This window comes from Embiotoca jacksoni, unplaced genomic scaffold (genome assembly GCF_022577435.1).
Source record: "Embiotoca jacksoni isolate LCO1_2020_lvr unplaced genomic scaffold, fEmbJac1.0.p SCAF_11, whole genome shotgun sequence".
Lineage (NCBI taxonomy): Eukaryota > Metazoa > Chordata > Actinopteri > Embiotocidae > Embiotoca > Embiotoca jacksoni.
In genome coordinates, this window is record NW_027185241.1 from 2072501 (window position 1) to 2081012 (window position 8512).

Sequence of the window (8512 nt, forward strand, 5' to 3'; positions counted from 1 at the left end):
CAAAACTACAAACAACCACTAGATGGTGCTGCAGGACCGCTCAAGTGTTCCCCTTCCAACGTTTCATTCATTTTTCCCTCCGCTCCGAGACCAATGAGTGTTTCCAGTCTTGTTAAATTTACAGATAGTTTGCATCAATTGCTGATTTATACAGCCTGAAAAGTAGAACCATAAATGTCAGCAGCATCAGCAACGACAGCGAGACCTTCCGCTTCATTTATTGGGTTTTTATTATGAGCGTGACAATAGAACGAATTGCATTACGTACTACTGATGAAACATAGGGTCGCACAGCAGTAAAGTTCATTTCAAAAATCCAAATGACCTTTTTAACCTTTTACTAGTTTGCTGCTATTTTCAGTGACTTTCTCGTGTAAAATGAAGCAGACTGCTAAATTGTGAGTTTTCTTGAGTCGGCTGTTGTTCAGATGGCATTATAATGAGAGAAGGGGCAGGAAAAAAAAAAAAAAAAAAAAACAATACCCCCCTCACTGGTTTACTGCACATAAAAACAACTCGGTGAATAGCTTCGCCATGCAAGTCATTCACCAGTTAAGTTAAATAAGCCTCACAGCTACTGTCACGACCCATTATGTGGGGAGTATGCGAGACAGCTAAACACCACTTCCACACAATTTAGATGCAATAAAACACTGACAGCTTTTTTTATCCACTTCATTAAGCCAGTAATTTCTTATAAAAATCTCCCGCATTAATCCTGCCGATGGTTTCCCTGCGGTTCCTTAAGCTCTCCTCCAACCTTAGCCGCCTTGCTTTGATGCTTACTCAAATAGGCGCTAATTTGAGATAAATTATGCATCCGCATGTAGCCTACCCATGCCAAGGAATATAAAGTGTGACACTCTGAAAGATGGTGAATTAAAGCAAAGTGTGATATCTCGACGGGCTAATGGCAGATAGGTTAGGCCTGTCAACCTGATGGTTTGTTGATCTGCAAGTCACTTCATATTCAGAGAAGGGGAGAGGTCATGTTTACGACGTTTTGAAGGTCTTTCGGACTCATTGCAAAGCTGTTTTTTTTTTTCTTCTTTTTTTTTTTTTTTTGTCAGACCTCGGGGTGGATGTACTTCAGTGAAGTCTCTCAATGAGTATAAACTGATATTAAACTATTGTAATTTTTTTTTATTTTTGCTTTCATGCCTTTAGGATAAAATAAAATAAAAAAAAGGGTGCAGGGAAATTCAAGCGTCTCAGCAGCAGAAATACAAAAGCAGATGCATGCATCATTAACTTTATAAGAAACCGAAGTACTATATATTATGAATATCATTTAGAGTCAAGTGCAGCCTGAACAAACTCAAATAAAAGGTGCTAAATTCTCTGTACACGTGATGTGTGTTTAGACAAGAATAGTCACAAATAAAGTCATGCGCCAAGAAAATTTGAATTAAAAAAAGTGACACTTGGGGAGGGGGGGGCAAAATGGTCTGGTGGTTAAAGTGTCTTGTGCCTTGCAGACAGCAGCGTTAGCAGCTCAAAAAGCAGTTATTGCACTTTGTACTGTCGCAGCACAAACAACGCGTGTTTCTAATGCTGCACGTTAGTGGAGCAAAAGCTGTGTTGTTTACGCGATCTCGACTAAATAATGGTTTACTGATGCCCTTATCCCGAGCATCTTGTAGCGTCGTTCGATAAGCATATTGATTATTGATTCACCATAAAAGCATAACGTAATTTTATAAGAATAAACAAAACACATCCCTGCTGAATTTAAAGTGATTTAAAGCAACAACAACAACAACAACAAAAAGTCAAAATGAAGTTCTAATCCATAAATTAGTAAAATCACATCTCAAAAATGAACTATGTTGAAACGATAGAGTCCACACGGATCATTTGAAGTCCACTCAATAATACAGTGACTCGATGCAATCTGTAGATGGGGCTGTTGTCTGCTGTTGCGACTGCTGTCTCTCACTCTCCGGCCTGTCTTTCTGCTTCACAGTGCAGGCAACATGGAGATCAACATCACATATAGAGAGTCCTGCTGGAGAGAAAAAAAAAAAAAAAAAAAAAAAAGCCAGACTGAAGGGGAAGTTGAGGAAGCAGCGGAGAGAGGCGGCTGCATGATGTACAACTGTAATTTGGCAGCGTAGCAGCTGCTGAAATTGCCTTGCTTTATCAACGGCAACGCTGCCTCGTCCCCCGTCCCCTAATAAGGAAGCTCAACCAATAATGAAATAAAGCGAGCAGAACATACTTCTGCCTGTGATGTCACGCTCACTTCCGCACACCTTCATCTTAGATCTCTTAGTATCATTACAACGGTGATATTGCCTTTACGTTCTTAATAAAAAAAAAAAAAAAAAAAAAAAAAAAAAACTCAGTCAGTGTGTGTAGTATCTCCCATCTTTACATTTTTTATTAACCGTGCTTATGAGAGATGAGGGGAAAATGATGTGACTAAGTGAGACGTCTCAAGTCGGTGACAGATGTGATACAGACTACATTCGTTATATGGTGAAGCCAGTGCGTCTCCAGCGAGTGTAAATTACGCAAGAGGAGTTGGTAGTGAGATGAACAGGCTATAGAGATGGTCTGACATCACTCTGCTACAGACTGCAAACAGAACGGTCAGATTCACGTTGGAGGCAGCGCTGCTTTGATTTGAGTCAAAACGAGAGTTTCCACTTATAAAAGTAAATCATGCGTTAACGAGGCTGCTGAGACGGTATCTGCAACGTAACTTTCAAATCTCAAAATACTAATACCCAGTAATATGCACAAAGAGTGAAGATATGGGTTGCAAAAAATGTAATATTTTTTTATATGTAGATATTATAGTAGTGGCACAGACATTCAAATTGAAGTGGCACCTTCTATTTCACGTCTCTTTAGTACCTCTCTTCTGTTAAAATGGCGTTTAATTGGACTGAACACATTTTTTTTTTGTTGCACAGTAATTGAAGTCCATAAAGCTGATGGGATAACAGATTAATGGTCAATCCAAAAAAAAAGAATAAACAACAAAATATTTTGACAGTAATTTTGTGAGTAAAAAGAAGAAATCAGTTTCTTGTTCCACAAAATGTGCTACTGAGTAAACTGACTGACTATCAGGGCTATTTTCACTCTTCTTTGATATTTAATGGATCAAACCATCCGTCTGGTAAATGAAAAAAATAGTTGGCAGATTTATTTATAATGAAAGCAATTTACAAAATAGCTTGTGTCATTGATTAATCTGTAACAAAAATCTGCATTAGAAAATGCTGGAGAAAAACAAGTTGCCAATTTTGCAGGATATTATGTTGACAAAATAAATGATTTATCCTAAGAAAATCCTGCTTTTCAAGGAATCTCCCTACATTTCCTGTGTAGCTGACACGCTGACAGAGAACCCACAGTAGGTTTAAGGCTTCTGTTACATCATCAAACCAAAACACACCTGCCATTAGACGTTCATCCTCAGGTTTACCAAACTGCTCTGCTACCCTTACATCTGCAGCAGTGGGAGGAGCTGTGTGTGTGTGTGTGTGTGTGCGTGTGTGTGTGTGTGTGTGTGGACAGGAGTGGGGAAAAGGCTAATGAAAAGTGGGAGTTAGAGGAAGGGACAGGCGTCTCCTGTATTTTCTGGTCAGGCAGCAGAGCGTGGAGCGAAGGGGCCAGCGGGCCAGCAGCCAGCTAATGGGGACCAGCAGTGAGCAGGGGCCGGGGACGGCGCTGACAAAAGGAGCAGCGACAGATGCCATTATCTCAGCCTCATGCAGATACAATGGAGCTGGACAACACAGGCCCTGACACTGACAGACGTGCATGTGTGTGCATGTGTGTGTGTGTGTGTGTGTGTGTGTGTGTGTGTGTGTGTGTGTGTGTGTGTGGGTGGAGGCCCTGTGTGGGCTGAGAGAAGGAGCATGTGTGTGTGTGTGTGTACACTGTGAGGTTAATGGAACACGATAGAGGAGAAGTGGATTATCGTGGAGACTACAATTTTTTTGTGTGTGTGTGTGGTAACACTGAGCTCCACTGCACCCCCCGCATGCATGTGTGTGTGTGTGTGTGTGTGTGTGTGTGTATGCGAGTGTGCAATTTCACGTGTGTATTTGAGTATAGCCTATGACCTCGTCTTGTTACAGCAAGACAGCTGGATCAGTCACCCATCACTTGCTTAGAATTCAGGGGCATCGTGAAAAAGCACATCACATTTGGTTCCAAATTTCACTGCTACTCTTGGACTCAAATTATGCAGCATTCACTTCGCCCAAGGATGTTCTGGTCATTTGGACAACCAAAAACGTGTCAGGGTGGGGTTTAGGAGGAAGGGTGGTGGTGGTGGTGGTGGTGGTGGGGGGGTGAGGTACGAGGGGGATATGGCAATGCTTTTAGCAGGATTGGCAAAGGCAGAGAAGGGCTGTTAAGCAGCAGTTTTTGGGAGGGATAAGAAATGTGAGCTTTAGCCAGTGTAGTGCAGTGACATGGGACAGCGTTATTGACTGTGGCGGCGCATGCTGACAGTGGATTGTCAGCCCCTGCAGTCATTTGCCAGACTGAGCGAATGCAAGGATCAGAGTTCTTGGAGCTTAGAGAACGAGAGGAAAGATGAAGAAAGTGAGAAAGAGGGGGATGACATGAAGAAAAAAAACAAAAAAAAAACACAGAGCAAAGACTGGCAGTCATACAAATGCTCGAATATACACATGACACACACACACACACGCACAAACACACACACTGAGCTGTGGACGCCCCGCTGAGTGTCTGACACTGATGCTGCCAGACTAATCAGGGTGCTCTCTCTCTCTCTCTCTTTCTCTCGCTCTCTCTCTCTTGCTCATTAGTGTTCGAGAAAAAAACCAGACAGTTGTGACGTTGCTATGACGTTTTGTCTTGCTGTTGTACCCGTGCTCGGAGTGAGATGCACAAGTTTAGAGTTGAGTGTCCTAGTCCTAGTTTTTATGGAGTTCCAAACAGGTCGGTGGCCTACTTCGAAAGTATCCTCACATGACCCGACTGGTTGTATTATTAACTTTCTTTTGGTGGTCATTTAAATTCTGCCGGCTTTGATAAATTAACAACTAATAAACCAACACATAAAGCTCGTTACAAGGATTTTAAAGACTGACAGAAAAGTAGGCTGATAAAATCTGCAGAGGTCGCCTATCAAAGATTAAAGTCTAATTCTGAATAGTAACTGCTGTAGCCTTTTTTTTTTTATATCTATATAAAACATGGGTTATTTAAGACAGTTTAGAGGAAGGCCGGTAGTTTGTTGTTGACAAGGCATCAAGAAAACGTTGAACTCTGAACTTTTAAAATTGAACTCAATGTAAATTGGGGCAAAAGGGACCAGGGAGACAAGTAAAGGTGAGACACGACCAGTAATAGGTTTCATCAGCTGTTCATTAATACATCATTATTGTTTGAGCGTAGTCCTTCCTCGGTACTTTGTAATACTAAATTGGGCTGCATCACTAAAACTTTAGAAATGTCCTTACCAGTCCAGACGACAGTAAAGTGCAAGTTGTTTGCAAGGACGCGTCTGTATAATAAAATAAACACACTAACTTCTATAGAAAAATATGCAGTATGTCTTTCACAGTCAGTGGTATTCGTGTAGTTTAGACTGAGTGGAAATGATATCCATTCGACTGACATTATTTTGTGTTTTGTCATTTGTGACATGTCATTTGAAAACAAAACTTCTGAGTTTACTTTAACAAGGTTCAATTCAGATATCTTGACCATATTCACCCTGGTTTACTTTTCAAATCTGAAGAAAAAAAAGGTTTTAGAAAGTTGCACCAAATTGTTTCTGAGTACGTAATTTGCAACAACTTATCTCAATGTAAGAACCAGTTTGTGACTTAAAACCTGTTTTATGTATACATAAATCTCGTCGTTTTTACTCAGATAAAGATTGTGCAACTGATTTCCAACTTCCACAGGTGTTGGGCTGGATTGCGAAGAGAGGTAGCATGAGATTCAGATAATTCTCATTCTCAGCAGACCATTCAGTGACCCCTCCTGCCTTATATGTATAACAACATCTACGTCCTTCATGTTCCTTCAATTGTTTATTTCAGTTTTTTCTTTCTTTTGTTCCAATAGCATTAAAGTTCTGCACTTTTTTAGGAGACTCTTTAATTGCATGAGTAGAGAAGGAATGAACAAATGAGTGAGAAAATTGCAAAAGCCCCTTGACAGCCCCTCAAAATAAAATTTTACTAAAACTTCCTCTTCCATTAACCAGTTTAGGATTTCGGCAGAGAGTTCTTCACAACACTCCAGGACACAGAAATTGTATTAGTTTTTCCCATAAATATGCAGCTTTTTTTTTTTTTTTTTTTTTTTTTTTTTTTTACGTTTTCTCTTTATAGCCCAGGTGTGTCTCTTTTTAGTTTAGTTGTTCTTAATTTTTTTTTTTCTTCCTAAAGGGAGAAAAAAAACCCCAGCACAACGAATAATGAAACAGCTGCTTCCAAAACAATGAACAGGCTCCTTGGTGCTGAACGGCGAGAGTTGTAATAGCTGTTAAAAGGACCTCTGAGAATTTTTGGACAGTGGTGGACTTTAAAGGTGATAGAGTGGACTTGTGTATAGAGACTTAGGAGATTATAATGCAACAGAAACAAAGATCCTCAGGTCAGGGGGGCTCATTATTGGGGCCATGCAAAATGCAAACATTGTTCTGTTTCGTACACATAACTCAAAAAAACGGATGCAATTAAGAGTAGGAGGGCAGTCGTAGAAGAACTACTAAGAATCCTTTGAATAAACTCATGACAATATACATTCAAAATGGTGTTTAAAGACGCAGACATTTTACCAGCAAAATATACTTAATGCCTCATGTAACTGGTATATTATTATACATCCCATTATTGATTTTTATAACGTAACTGGCTGGTTGGCAGTTCGTTTTAACGACTTTGTATACTGGTTATTTAGTCAATAGGTTCCCAAACTAGGGGTCAGATCAAAAGGTCGGAGTAGTCTGGAGATGATTAATGGGAGAGAAAAGAAGAAAAAGGTCTCCTTCACAATTTTATTTTCATTTCTTGTACTTTTCAAGTCTTTCTTTCTTTATTGGAGAGATACTGAATCATGTTAGGGGTCTGAAAAATGTAATAATATACCGTCCTGATTCTCTATATCAGCAGGTAAACATCATTTATCTGTGCCTTCCCAAAAAAGTTGCAAATTATTGTTGAAACATAAATCAGTTTTATGATATAACAATACTAAAGTTAAGATTTGGTTACTGTCGGTTTAGGCATGAAAACCACTTTATTTGTTATGGTTTGGGTTTGGGTTGTTACGTGACCTTAATGGCTTGCATTAATAAACACATGGTTAAAGTTGGGGAAAGATCTGTTGACTGTTGTGTGCAAATAGAAAACTTTGTAAATTTAATGAGAGAAAAAAAAAACAGTTTCCTTCAAAATGAAGTGGAGCAGAAGTATGATATTGATGGAAATATCTTCTTCCGTGCTCTGAAAAACTTATAGTGAATTTTGTGGACTGCTGACAGGCGACAGACATGGATACTAAAATGAAAAGAGGACTTACCTTCAGGGAGTCGGTGGCCCTTAGAGGTAGCAGATGATCAAAGTAGCCCAATGTCACAGACTGTAGAGGTGTCAATCATCAAGTGCGGAGGTGACTGCTGGACTGCATGTTCACACTCATGTCTGGGTGCTCACTTGTTTTCCTGGAAAAAAAAACAAAAAACAAAACAAAAAAAACTTTGCAAACTTGGGTGTAATTTCTGACTTTCCTGGCCTCCTTCCTCCCTTCCCTGCTTCCTTTCCTCTCTACCTCTCAATCTGGCAGTCATGCTAATGACCCTGCTGTCTTTCCTGGCAGTTTCTCGTAACACAACTTATCAGCACCGAACAGGAGTATGGGTATTTTTAAACTCTCTCACACACACACACACACACACACACACACACACACACACACACACACACACACACACACACACACACACACACACACACACACACGCACGCGCACACACACACACACACACACACACACACACACACACACACACACACACACACACTTGCATGCATACACTCTGTTGCTATTCAGCAGGCTCGCTGGGAACCTGTGCAGAGGCCCAGATTGAAAATGTGATGTGTGCTAATGCATTCAGAACAGAGGTGAGGCTGGTCCTTTCCTTTTCTGTAAGCCAACAGTGGGAACACCAGGCCCAATATGGTAAAGCTAGAAAGGCGAGCACATTACAGTGGATGAGTAATGAGAACCATGGAGCTCCAAGTCATTCCCACATTCGCACACACACACACACACACACACACACACACACACACACACACACACGCACACACACAGGCTGGTCTGTGGGAGTGTGTGAAGCCGCGTAAGACTCCAGCAGAGTACTACCAGTGCTATGCTCTCCTGATGGTGATGCTGTGTGAAGTGCAGAGCTGTTCAACACAGACTCCAGCTGCTGCTGCCCTGTATTCAAATGGCACCACAAGACATCAGCACGCTGTCTCTTGATTCTTATTAGACTCAG